General features: G+C 35.2%; 1 protein-coding gene across 1 annotated transcript in view; it reads right to left on the reverse strand.

The window, feature by feature from the left end:
* Positions 1–1,120: 1,120 nt before the first annotated feature.
* The window catches only part of LOC108406243 (cilia- and flagella-associated protein 47-like), a 92,764-nt gene continuing 79,137 nt past the window's right edge, over positions 1,121–14,747 (reverse strand). The window contains exon 23 of the mRNA XM_073228037.1: positions 1,121–1,265. The gene's annotated coding sequence lies outside the window, so the exon portion shown is untranslated. The remainder of the gene's footprint in view (positions 1,266–14,747) is intronic.

The raw sequence follows: 14,747 nt of genomic DNA on the forward strand, positions 1-14,747 counted from the left end.
CTTAAAACAGTAGACTTTGAGTAAAGCAGATTACAAATCCAGCATGATGTGGGTGTATATCCTCCAATCAGTTGGAGGGCCTCAAAGCAAAGACTGAGATTACCTGAAGAAGAAGCAATTCTTGGTCAAGACTGAAACTTGGAAACCAAGCCTGAGCTTGCAGTTTGCCTAGATGCCCTGGGGAATTTGGACCGAAGACTGCAGTAGCAGCCCTTACCTAATTTTCTACCCTGCTTGGTTGCCCTAAAGATTTTGGACTTGCCAGACCCCACAATCATGTCAGTCAATTCCTTAAACTCAGAATGTCTCTCTCTCTCTGTCCTTCTCTTTCATTATGTTATATATATTATATATTATATATTATATATTATATATTATACATATATATTTATTATATATATTATCTTATATTAATTATCTTATATTACATTAATTATCTTATATTAGTATCTGTTTCCCAGAAGAATCCTGACTAAATACAAATTCTCTCAGTGAAGGTTTCTTTTTTGATATTCCTTTCTGTCTCCACAGCTTTGCTCCTGGTGACCCACTTTTCTCTCATGCCGTCTATGTCCCTGCTACTCACCGATGAGAGAACTCATTCACCCATTCTTCAGGAAATCTGCCTTGCCTATTCCAACTCTCCAGCATCTCATTTTCTTTTGAATTTCCACTAAAAAGATATGATGCTTAACCACATTCAAATAAAGCTGTATAATATAGGAAGGGAAAACAATAGCTTTTCCTTTCCTTTGCATATAAAGAAGCTTGCTAATACCTCCTATGGTGAAGTAAGAAAAGCACGTTCAAAGCATTGTTAATACACTCATTAACATTTTATCAGAAATTGTGTAATTTTTTAGTAACAACTATATATATGTTTTCACTTTCATAAGAGTAGGCAGCCTTCAAGAGGAAGTATTATAATCTATTAATAGCAATAACAGAACACAGAAAGGAAACTACATAAAGTTATTCATGAAATAATACAATAAAATTCTTACAGATACATACAACACACATTTGTACATGTATTCTGAATGTAAACATATATAGTGATTTAAAAATGAATGTGAATTTGTGAGAATTGAACGTGAAATTCTTTAGAATCCATTTACCTGAGTCTTCCTCATGAAACTCATTGGATAGTTGGGATACTGTTTTGTGACAGGAGGGTAGTTGATCTTGATTATGTTGATCTTGACCTTGATCTGAATATTCCTGGGAATAATTTTTTCTGCTTTTAACAGAAAATGAAATGGCACCTACAACACATAGGTACAAGATGTCAGATTAACCAGGGATTAAAATGAAAGGGTAGTAGTTTCATGTATTAAAGTAGTTCTAGTTTGAAAATAATAAACAAAACCCAAATATAAATTCTAAGTGTTAGTATCAGAACTAAACCTGATGGTAGTACAGAACAATTTAATGGGAAGTTCAAGGAAATGGTTTCAAAATTTCCATTAAAATGGTAATTTTTAAAAAGCTTTCTTATAATAATTAAGAAAATGAGGCAAATAGTAGGGTGATTATCAGCTTTCAGAAAACATATTGGTCTTGGGTGACTGTTCTTAAATATTTTCTCCCTAAGTCACTTTTTAGCACTCTATTGATTACTTCATTAAACAAATATTTTGTTTTCTATAGTATCCTAAGCATGAACTTTCCTTTAAACATTTAATGTGTAAACTATTAAACTTTATTACGAAAGGTTGTTAGTGTCCAAAATTGGCACTATCTTTCTGGAATATTTTTCTACTAAAATTGACTTATAAAAGATTGGTATTAACTTTTAAATTGAAGTTAATACACATAGGGAACTAATCCAGAAAATGGCCCTGAAAGCTCAATACCAGCTTGCCATATTCATATTCTTAGTACTCATGTTTAGGGGGTGGTTCAAATACTTTCTTCTCCCTCCTCATATTTAGCTGATCATATACCTACTTCACCAAGAAAATTGGCACTTTCAGAAAAGACCTTCTTTACAGTCTTAACACCACACTGACCAACCCTTGCATACTGGTGACTGTATCTTCAGGTTTTCCTTCTATAAGAGTGATTGATAAGAGTCCTACTTGGGATCAGCCTGTGGACCCAAGCACTGGATCCTGTCTACTCTAGTCTAAACAATGACCTTGCCATTGTCATGTACCCCACTCTCTTATGTATCTTCAGTTTTCCCTTTTTGAAACATGCTGTTACAGTATTCAAGTTCCAAAAAGCCTTTTCTTCATCTAATGTGTATGTATGAAAATATACCTTTGTATATGTTTATACACACACACACACACACATGTGTTAATACTACGTCAGGTTCAATATTAAAATCTGGATGAAATGCACTACATGAGTCACAAAGAATGGCAGAAGGCATAAGACAAATTCATGGATATTTAATTAATTTTTTCATCAAAGTGATATCTGGCACTGAACTAAGCAAGCTTAATAGGTGACTTCGTTCAAATTGGCAAAGTTAAAAATACTGTAACGGTATTTAAATTTTTAGGGAGAATTAAAGACAAAAATAGATGAAGTTACAGTTAAATATGTAATGCTTAAATAACAATTATACCAAAATGTAATAGAGATAATACATAGGACTACAGATTCAAAAAACTTACCACCCCAAAAAACTCAAGAATTAAAAGCAAAAATCGTATTATTCTTTCAAACTGATAACTCTTAATACTTTGGATAACATTCATTGTTAATGAGAGTGTTGAATAACAGCCCCCATCTCAGACATTGTTGGTTCAAGTACAAACTGGTATTACATTTTCTGGAGGGTATTTCTGCAACATGCACCAAACTGAGAATGCATGTCCCTTTTGGCATGCCAGTTCTTTTTATCCTATAAATAGATTATATCTTAAACCTTATCTCCATAGGTAGACCAGCATAGTGTGCAAAGAGTTATTTACAAAGATAGTGTTGCAATAGTGTTTGTAACTGCAAAAAGAAAAAAAAAGACTTAGTTAATTTCCACCTATGCATGGTTACATGAATTAAGATATATTTGGAATAGTGATCATCTAGTTAAAAGAAGGAAAAATCTATGAAAATAGAAATGAAGATATATCCATGATACTTTGAGCAACAGCAGCCATTTGCAGAGTTTTTTGTCCACAGGATCCACTGTGAGTGTGGGGAGTGTGTGTGTGTGTGTATGTGTGTGTGTGTGTGTGTGTGTGAATGATATATAGCTGAACCTTGAACAATGCAGGAGTTAGGAGAGCTGGACCTCTACACAGCTGAACATCCATGTATGACTTTTGACTCCCCAAAATTGAACTACTAATTGCCTACCATTGACTGGAAGCCTTATAGATCAGAAACATACTTTTTATATGTATTATTCTTACAATAAAGTAAGCCAGAGAGAATATGCTTTTTTTTCATCTCTAAAAAATTTGCCAATATATTTATTGAAAAACATCTGTGTATAAGTGGATCTGTGCAGTTCAAACCCATGCTGTCCGAGGGTATTATATAAATGTACTACATACAAATATGAATTGGTGCTTGGACAAAATTAATTTTCTCACAGTCTGAAGGTAAGATGTCTGAAATCAATGGGCCAGCAGAGCTGGTTCATTCTGGAGGTTATGAGAGAGATCTGTTCCATGACCCTCTCCCAGTGTCTGCTGTTAGCATTTCTGGCTTGTAAATGTATCATTCCAGTTTCTGCCTCTGTTTTCATGTGGTGTTCACTCCTGTGGCTATCTGTGCTTACTTTCCTCTTATAAGGACAAAAGTCACATTGGATTAAGGCCCATCCAAAGTCAGCATGACCTCATCTTAATTTGAATTGATCTGCAAAAACCCTATTTCTAAATAAGATCAAGTTCACAGTTATCAGTAGCTAAGATACTAACATACCTTTTGTGAGGATACAATTCAATCCAAAATAATAGGCAAAACATTTACGTCATTACTTGTAACTTTATAGATGGCTTTAGCTTATATGTCCCCATTTGATTTCAGTTAGTCACTTTATCCATTATCCAATCTCCTCTTTATGTCCTGATTATGACTCATAATTTTTACATTTTTAATCCTGTAACCATTAATATTTATCTTATGTGTATGAGAGGATCACTTTTTAACTAATTAAAATCAACAATGTGACACCTGGGTTCACGACTGGGGTTGTCTGTTACCAGCTGCATGCCTCTAACACCCCAAATGTGAAATGGAGGCACCACTGGGTAGCAGCTGGTGGCACTGGATGTTACCCAGTGTCCCTGGTATTACACGGGGTATTACTGGCTCCCTCCAGGTTTCTGAAAAGGCTCCTGACAGTTCACTGGTCTCCCAGCAGTTTACCAATTCCTAGGTGGACAGGATTGGCCCAGGCCGTGGCTGAGGAGGGCTTAAGCCAGGTCACAGGCTGCTTCAGGAGCCACAGTCAGACCAAGGTTGGCAGGCCTGCCTACAGGTACATGGGTGAGTGTCTCCCTCTGGGACTGTTCCCAGACTGTAGCTGTGAGGGCCTGGAGCCAGATTACATGGCTGCCTCCAGATACACAGTCAGACCCCGCTCAGTGGGCCTACCTCAGGGATGTGGACAAGCATGTTTTTCCTAGTAGGAGTATTCTCAGACCATGGCTGAGAGTGGCTGGAGCCACGTTACTGGGCCATTTCAGGATCTGCAGTTGGGCAAAGGTTGGAGGGCCTGCCTCAGGCCCAGACAGGTGTGTCTTCCTCCTGGCCCCCAGGTGGACAGGGATGGTGGCTAAGAGGGGCGAAGCTAAGTCACGGGCTACTTCGGCATCCATAGACGGGACAGAATTTGTGGATGTCACAAAGGGCACAGGCAGGCATTACTCCTACCAGACTCCTTGGCAGATAGGGTTGGTAGCAAGTTCGAAACCAAATGGGACGGTAACACAGTCCACCGGGGGACAGGGTTGTCTCCGGTCCACAGTCAGGACAACAGTTGGCAAGTCTGCCCCCTGCACATGAGCCTGCCTTTTCAAAATGGTGCTCCTGGGAATTGGACTCCACTGGGATTTTATAATCCCCATGGATGGCTTCCAAATTGTTGTTGCTGAAGGGAAAAACAAGGGGAGACCTCCTATTCCACCATCTTGCTGACATCACTCCAACTTACCATTTTCAATTCCTTTATTTTGAAACATCATCAAGTCACATAAGTTGTAGGTTAAATGTAATATTCTACTATAAACATAGATTTATTATTTTACCCAAGAGTTTGGTATGTGCTTATCAACACATTAGGGAAAGACAGGGTATATATTACATAAGCTTTGGACAGAACCTGGATTCAAACTTTTGTTCTGCTACTACTAATTTAGCCTTGAACATGATATTTACCCCATCTGCAAAATGGTATTAGTTGTTTTGAGGATTAAATGAGTATAGTTTATGTTTATATAGGACTTACTATATGCCAGGCATGGTCCTAGATGATTTACATATACTAACATTTTTTTGCAAAACATACCTGTAAGTCCTATTATTATCCCCATTTTAAAGAAGGGAAACTGTGACACAAGAAAGTTCAGTAGCTTGCCCAAAGTCAGTCACCTTGAAATAATATAGCTGGAATTTGAACATGAGCATTCTGGTTCAATGTTCACAATCTTTTTTCTTAACTAATAGAATTTACTTTTCAAAGTCTTAAGTTTACACAAAAAGAGTGTCTAGAGAGTTCCCATATACACCCCACTAGGTTCCCCTACTACAACCATCTTGCATTAGTGCAGTACATTACTTACAATTGGTGAACCAATGCTGATACACCCTTATTAACTAGAGTCCATAGTTTATATTCTGGTTCACTCTTTGTGTTGTGCATTTAATGGCTTTGGCAATCTATAATATCATGTATCTAACATTACAGTATCATGCAGAATAATTTCACTGTCCTAAAAATCCCCTGTACTCCACTTGTTCATTCCTCCTTCCCAACCCCCAAGGCACTGGCAACCGCTGACTTTTTACCTCTTCCAGAATGCCACGTAGTTGGAATCATAGAGCATGTGGCCTTCTCAAGTTGGCTTCTTTCATTAAGCAATATGCATTTGTTTCCTCCATGTCTTTTTGTGGCTTCATAGCTCCTTTGTATTTATTACAAAAAATATCCTGTTGCACAGATATACCACTGTTTATCCATTCACCTACTGTAGAACATTGTGGTTGCCTCCACATTTTGGCAATTGTGAATAAATCTGCTATATATATTCATGTGCAGATTTTTGTGTGGACATAAATTTTCAACTCATTTGGGAAAATACCAGGTGTGTGATTGCTGGAACATGCTGTAAGTATGTTTAGCTTCATAAGGTACTGCCAAACTATATTCCAAAGGAGCTGTACCATCACATATTGTATTGCCACCATCCATGAATGAGAGTTCCTGTTGTTCCTCATGTTTGACATCATTTGGTGTTGTCAGGGCTTCTGAATTAACTCCATCATAATAGGTATATAGCTGGGATCTCAGTGTTGTTCTAATTTGCAGTTATCTAAAGCCATATGCTATTGAACATCTTTTCATATCCTTACCTGCTATCAGAGTATCGTATTTGGTATCACTTCAGATCTTTCACCAATTGCTAAAATTGGGTTGTTTTAGTTTTTCCTTTGTTGAGTGTTAAGATTTAAAAAAAAATATATTTTGGAAACCATTCATTCATTACATAGCCAAAAAGTTTACAAGAGAAAAATAAGGAGCATATATATGGATAAAAGATTCAGTTCACTAAGACATAAACAAAAACAAAAAATGAGATCATAGATTCAGAGAACAGATCGGTGGTTGCCAGAGGAAGGGGCTGGGAGGTGAATGGGAGGGAGTTGAAATAGGTGGAGGGAGCAAAAAGTATAAACTTCCCATTATAAAATAAATAAGTCCTGGGGATCTAACCTACAGCATGGTGACTATAGTTAGTAATGCTGTATTGCATATTTGAAAATTGTGATGAACACAGAATATAAAAGTTCTCATCACAAGGAAAAATATTTTTAACTATGTATGATGACAGATGTTACCTAAACTTACCATGGTGACCATTTCATAATAAATACAAATATCAAAAATTGAAATAAAAGGATTCAACTCAGCAAAAATATATAAAAATTATAGGCATACACACACCTAAAAACAGTAGCCCAAAATACATCAAGAAAAAATTGACAGGACTGGAAGGAGAAACAGACAATTCTACAGTATCTGGAGATGTAAAAAACTCACTTTTATTAATGGATAGAACAACTGGGAAGAAGACCAATAAAGAACTAGAGGACAAGAGAAATACTATAAAACCACCTAGAACCAATAGACTTATCTAAGATGTTCTACCAAACAATGGCAGAACACACATTCTTCTCAAAGGAGCATGGAACACTGTCCAGGAGAGATCACATGTGAAGCCATAAAGATTATCTTAACTAATTTAAAAAGGCTGAAATCACATAAAGCATCTTTTTTCACCACAATGGAATGCAATTATCAGTCAATTACAGAAGGAAAACTGGAAATTCACAAATTTGGCAATTTAAAAACATACTCTTAAAACAACAAATATTTCAAGGAAGAAATCACAATGGAATAAGAGAATATCTTGAGACAATTGAAAATGAAAACATGGCATCCAAACTTATGGGAATCAGTCAAAACACTGCTAAGAGGGCAGTTCATTACAGTAAGTACACTCATTATAAAAGGAGAGCAACCTCAAGTCAACATTCTAAGGAACTAGCTAAAGAAGAGCAAAATTAAACCCAAAACTAGCAGAATGAAGGATACAATGATTAGGGTGGAGGTAAATGAAATAGAGAATAGAAAAGCAATAGAGAAAAACCAAAACCAAAACCAAAACCAAAAAAAAAAAAAACTCCTAAAAGCTGGTTCTTTGGAAAGATCAACATCATTGGCAGACATTCAGCTAGTTTGACTAAGAAGAGGGAGAAAAGACCCAAGTTAAGAAAATTAGAAATAAAGTGGGAATGTTACTATTGTTTTATCAAAATAAAAAACATTATGAGAGAATAGTATGAACAATTATATGCCAAAGGAATTGGATAACTTATTTGAAACAATTACCTAGAATCTACTAAAACTGACTTGTGAATAATAGAACACCTGAATAAATATGATACTAGTAAAGAGATTGAATCAGCAACCAAAACCCTCCCTATAAAGAGAAGCAGATGGCTTCACTGTTGAACTCTACCACATATTTAAAGAAGAATTAATACCATATTTTCTCAAACACCTTCAAGAAAATTGAAGAGGGAAAACTTCCTAACTCATGCTAAAGGCCAGCAATGCCCTGATACAAAAGAAAAAGAGCACAAGGAAAAAAAAAACTCTAAAATCCAATATCCCTAATGAAAATTGATGCAAAACTTTTCAACAAAATACTAGCATACAAATTCAGCAGCATATTAAAGGATTAGACACCATGATCAAGTGGGATTCATTTCAGGAATGAATGAATGAAGAGTGGTTCAACATACAAACATCAATCAATGTAATGCACCACATTAAAAGAATAAAGTTTAGCAAATACATGATCATCTTGATTGATGGATAAAAAGTATTTGGAAAAATTTGAACAGCTTTTCATAATGATAAAAATAAACTAGAAATAGAAGAGAACTTCCTCAAAATGATAATGCCCATACATGAAAAGCCCACACAGCTAACATTATATTCAATGGTGAAAGGCTAAAAACTTTTCCTCTAAGATCAAAACAAGACAAGGATATCTGGTTTTGCCACTTCTATTCAGCATAGTACTGGAATTTCTAAACAGACCAGCAAGAAAAAGTAGTAAAGCTGTCCATATTGGAAAGGAAAGGGCAAAATGATCTGTTTGCAGCTGACATGATCTCAGAAAAACCTTAATGATCCTACACAAAAAAGTTAGAACTAATAAATGCATTTACCAAATACACAGGACACAAAATCAACACACAAAATTAATTAAATTTTTACACACAAGCAATGAACAATTTGGAAAGGAAACTAAGAAAACAATTCAGTTCAATAAAATCACTATTTCCATAAATCTACATATGTTAAACTATAAGTGTGCACTGAATAATAAGGAAACCTAATCAATATTTCAAATATTATGGAATACTTTCAAGAACTGAGAGTCCATAGTCTCCATTCTTTCTCATTTCAGTCCATTTATATGCTCAGCATATTTTTTCTTCTTCCAACACACCCATTTGAATGTTACTACCTTTTTATTATCCCTTAACAAACAGAAATTATTTGTAAAACAATTCAAGAGTTCTATATAACAAGACCATATATTATAGACCAGAATGAGATGCTAAGTATTTATCTCAAAAAACAGAAATGAATGAAGGAACTATAGAAGCATTTACAGGTCTATTTAGCAGCCTATGTTTTAACTGAAAGAGCACTTTTAAGCAACCTATCTTAGAACTATGCCACTGATTAATGCACTTTTTTCCCCAATGAAAACCCTTTGTCTTAGCAACGTAATTTCTATTTTATTTCTAAACAATTACATTTTTAAATCACATCTTTATTTTTGGTTATTAATTAGCTATGGTAGAACGGACAGTAGTCAACTTCTTGTAAACTTATTACAAAGAATAAAATTAGCTCAGCAACCTGTCAGTAATGAACCTTCAAACCAAATGCAGTAAATAATGATTATGAGGAGAATATGTGTTTCAATGATGGTAATATTTTCTACACTACATGTATTTGTAATTATTTTGTTCTTTATATTCGTCTGTTCTGGTTAAGGCCAACCAACCCAAAAGGAAACAAAATAAATAAAAAGCTTGATTGTTGATAGTTGTGTTTATCAGAGTGATAGGAAAATTATTAGACAGCTGTAGAAAAACTATAGTATAAAAGAAATTGTAGCAAGGAAAAGCAACACTCTAAGACACAACATAATTGACTTAATGGAGATTTTCAGTTTGTCTGAAGAGTGTTACAAAAACAATCTAGTAAGAACAGTAATTATAACTATAGCATTTTCAATAGCACAAGCTTTCATTATGACAAATGGATTTTTTTCCCCTACCAAACAATTTGATTTTTCAAAATGCTTTCCTAACAGTCAATAAAACAACATTTTCTACTATATGTCATTTTCTAAAATTAGGAGTTATTAATTTCATACTATTTGGTAAGATGTAAATATCAGACTCAAGTTTAAAGGCTAAGCAGTGCAATTTTACATTAATGTTTTTTCTTTAGAAAATAATGAAAAACCATTTATAGGATGTTTATTCTGTGTTAGGCATATGCTAAATGCTTCCCATTCATTATCTATTTAATTTCTTTAATAAACATTTGAGTTAATTATTTTAATTAACTTGTTAGACTTATTTTAAAGATGAGCAACCTGAGCCATAGAGGTTGGGTAACCTACCCCAGGTCACATAGTTAAGTAAGTGACAAGGGCATATATATTTACCTGACATAGAATATGGGAAATGGCACATTAATTCATGTCTAAATATCACCAAAAATACCACAGAATAAGTGGGCTTTTGACTGGAAAACAGCAAAAGCATTCACATATTTACAAAACATTTATGTTGACCTAAAGTAATAGGCCTCAGATACTGCACCTTGATCACCTAAACTATGTCATCCCTTAGAAAACATCCAAAATCAAGTTTCCATGGCAACAGCTACACCTGGAAAGGCTCTTGACACCCCACCTGCTCCTCCCACTGGCTTCATCCTTAACCCCTCCCTGTCGCTGCTGAGGAATTACTGTTAAGGAAAATCTCTGTGTGGCTGGATTTTGATCAATTTGTGAATTTCTTGCAGGCATAAAATTCTGTCAAGAAGTTTTTTCTTAAGTGTTTGGTCTATGCACAGTATGTTATATGTGATCAAATGAATTTTGTTTTGTTTCTCTAATTAATATCATACTATCATATAAATATGAGTAGCAAGACTAAAGCCAAAAGCCTGAGGAATCCTCTGTTAACCCTCCTCTCCTCCTCCTATCTTTTTCTTGCTTCTAACTCACTTTTGTTTTATTTCCCCTCCATTAGGGGACCAAAGGCAAAGTGGAAAAAACAAAATTATGTGGCTAATGAAGAACAGAGATAAAGAAACCCAGGGCTGTGGCCACATCTGCCTTTATTCTGTGTATAACACAGCTCTTGTCTCCCACTCTTTTTAAATTGAAATAAGGTTGATATATAATATTATATTGCTTCACATGTACAACATGACTCAATAATTATATACTTTACTAGATGCTGGCAACAGTTAGTTCCCACTTTTACCAATCCAAGATGTATTGGTTATATTCTATATGTTGTACTTCCATTCCTGTAATTAATTTAAATTTTACAATTTGTAACTTGTATCTCATTATCCCCCCAGCCCCTACTTTACTCACCCCTCCAGCCCCCTCCCTATGGTTACCAACAATCTGTTGTCCATATTTATGGGTCTATTTTTTGTTTGTTTGTTTGTTTGCTTTTCTTTTTTAGATTCCACGTGTGAGTGAAATCATATGGTATCTGTCTTTCTCTGCCGGGCTGATTTCACTTAGCATAATATCCTCTAGCTCTATCCATGTTTTCGCAAATGGCAAGATTTCCTTTGTTATGGCAGAGTAATATTCCATTGTGTATATGTGCCACATCTTCTTTATCCATTCACCTACTGATAGACACTTAGGTTGCTTCCATATCTTTGCCATTATAAATAATGCTGCAATGAATATATATCCTTTCAGATTAGAGATTTTGTTTTCTTCAGTAAATTCCCAGAAGTGGAATTGCTGGGGCTTATGGTATTTCTATTTTTACTTTTTTGAGGAACCTCCATACTGTTTTCCATGGTGGCTGCACCAATTTACATTCCACCAACAGTATAGGAGCATTCCCTTTTCTCCAAATCCTCACCAAGACTTGTTCTTTCTTGTCTTTTGCACAGTAGCCATTCTGACTGGAGTGAGGTGATCCCACTCTTCCTAAGCTTTTAATTTTTATGATAAAATATATGGTACTTTAGCGCCCAACTGTACTTCTATAGGCTCCTTTTTTGTGGCATTATACTGTTTGTTCTTTCTGTAACATATTTTTGACAAGAGTGTCACAGAAGGCATGGCAAACTATAGGAAAGGATTATTAAAGCCTACAGGATTCAGATTTCTGATGTAGAGGATGGTTTGTCCTGCCTTAGCTTCAGCAAGAACCTATGCTTTCACTACTGGGACAAAACGTTACAAAAGTGATAGTCTAAATTGCTATTAAAACTGCATGCTTTTTCCTGATCCATATTTTTCAAAGTGACAATTGCGTTTCACTAAAATGAAAAATGTCTGTAATCATTTCACAATGTATATATATATCAAATCATCACATTGTGCAGGATAATTAATGATATTCAGATACCCAGAAGACTTTAATCTACATACCTAGCTATCTTATCTATAATGTCTACTTATCTATATCTCCTTTTAGCTCCATAAAGTCATGTTATCTATTACTGATATCAAATGTTATTGTTTATTTATTTGTCTGGATACATTGCACAGTGAAGGTGGCTTCTAAAGCCTCCATATAAAGCCTTCATTTATTTTTTTTATTTTAAACTTCTTTGAGTAATTTCTGCATGAGATAAAAATGAATATTAGTATTTTTTAAGGGATTTTTTTATCTTGGTATCATTAATATACCATTGCATGAGCAACATTGTGGTTACTAGATTCCCCCCATTATCAAGCCCCCACTACATACCCCATTATAGTCACTGTCCGTCAGCATAGTAAGATACTATAGAGTCACTACTTGTCTTCTCTATGCTATGCTGCCTTCCTTGTGCCCCCTCCCCGCACATTATGTGTGCTGATCGTAATGAGCCTTAATCCCCTTCTCCCCCACTTTCCCCCCTTCCTCCCCAGTCCCTTTCCCTTTGGTAACTGTGAATATTAGTATTAAAAAGCATCCTTAGGCCCTATCCAAGCAACAAAAAGGGGGAGATCATTTCTCATAAGAGTGCAGAATAGTAAGAGGCAATTATTCACCAGTATTTGTAACACTTTTTGAAGTAGTTTCACTTTAAGAAAAAATATTTAAAAGTTAAAAAATGTTTTAAAGTTTCAGAATTTCTGTATGATCTTCTAACTTGACTAATTCTAAAAGTTTAATTCCTCCCAGATTAGGAAAGCATCCTTTAAGTGTGCTTTGGATTTTAAACATTTCTATCAAATGTATGAGTAAATATTTACAATAAACTCCTCTATCTCAGATTCTTAAGTGTAAGCTTTACATGAGAAAAGCCAATGACCTGCCAAATTATATTTTCATTTTATTGTATTGCGAATAACTCCTCACAAAATACACAACGTTTTTTTTATCTGTAAAGCAGGACACACACACACACAGAACTTTATCTTTACAACAACAATATGTATAAAATTCAAAATTAAAATATAAAAATTTTAACTGGAATACCATAGTGGATCCATCAGCCTCTAGAGCCACTACTGCCTTCTTCTAAGAGCAAACTTAATTTATATTGAATAGAGCATCTCCAGCCTAGAAAGAACACATAATCAAGTATTATGAGTGAATGCTGTGTCAATTAAATGTGGGTTTTATGGCAAACACTAGACTTGCAGGCAAATCTTCCTTCAGCTTAATGTAGTATACGCACTTTTCAGATTTATGTTTTTCTCCAAATTTCTGAATCTTTCCTGTTCTCATATTTAACACATTCCTATTATTGTATTAAGTAATTGAAAAAATATTTTAGAAATGATTTTGTTACTGAAATGTATTGCTTTTTCTTTCAATATTGACAATACTTACTGCTGTTTGCCAGCTGTTGGTCTGGAGGCCAATGCTGGCCTGGCAGTCAAAACATGGATTATATCGTGTAAAAGGTAGAAAATGCACTATATGTCATCACTCACTGATCTATCAACATGAATGAATTTATGTAGAGCCAATTATCTGAGTGGGGCTTGAGACTAGAATTAATACTTATTTTGGTTTTTGGAGTTAGGGGCAGGAAGAAAAGGTCCAGTGCTCACAAGCCCTTGAGGGTAGATGGAAGGGAAGCCATCCCAAAGACAGATGGCTAAAGCTGTCATGAAACATCAGAGCACAGGCTTCCTGGAACAGCAGAGATGGTAAAAGCAAAGTGGAAAGCCCAAAGGAGCAGGCGAGGATGCATGCAAACAGCGGATTCTCTCCGCAGAGAGAGAGCCCTGATTTTGTAAACCATTTCTTTCACCTCAAAGAGCATGAAAGTGTTTGATAGCACCCTACCTGTCCTTTTCATTGAGACAAACTAGGTCAGAGTGGGGAGAAAAGCAGCTGCAAATCCTCCCCTCCCTTATACCAGTATCATGTTACAGAGAATTTTAAAAAATGGGGATTAGCTTATTAAGTAAGTGTGATAAACATTAACTGAACACCTACTAGATGAGCACATTTCATATATTCCCATTTAATGCCCATAACCACTCTGAAAGGTTAAATAGTAGCTATGCTTTACATGTAAGAAACCTGATGTTCACTGAAGTTAAGGTCACAACCACCTAAGCTTCAAATGACAATTGCAAATTTAAATAGCACTACTTTTGCTCAGTATCACATTCTGAAAATACATGTGAGAAGCACTGCTGTTTATCACGTACAACATTAGGCATTAAATTTTGAAATGAATTTGAGTTTTAAAGATGGCAACTGTAAATACAGTTTCTGGAGAGTATGTCCTTTCAGAGTAACAGGATGCC

The sequence above is a fragment of the Manis javanica genome, chromosome X, assembly GCF_040802235.1.
Source record: "Manis javanica isolate MJ-LG chromosome X, MJ_LKY, whole genome shotgun sequence".
In the NCBI taxonomy this organism is placed as follows: domain Eukaryota; kingdom Metazoa; phylum Chordata; class Mammalia; order Pholidota; family Manidae; genus Manis; species Manis javanica.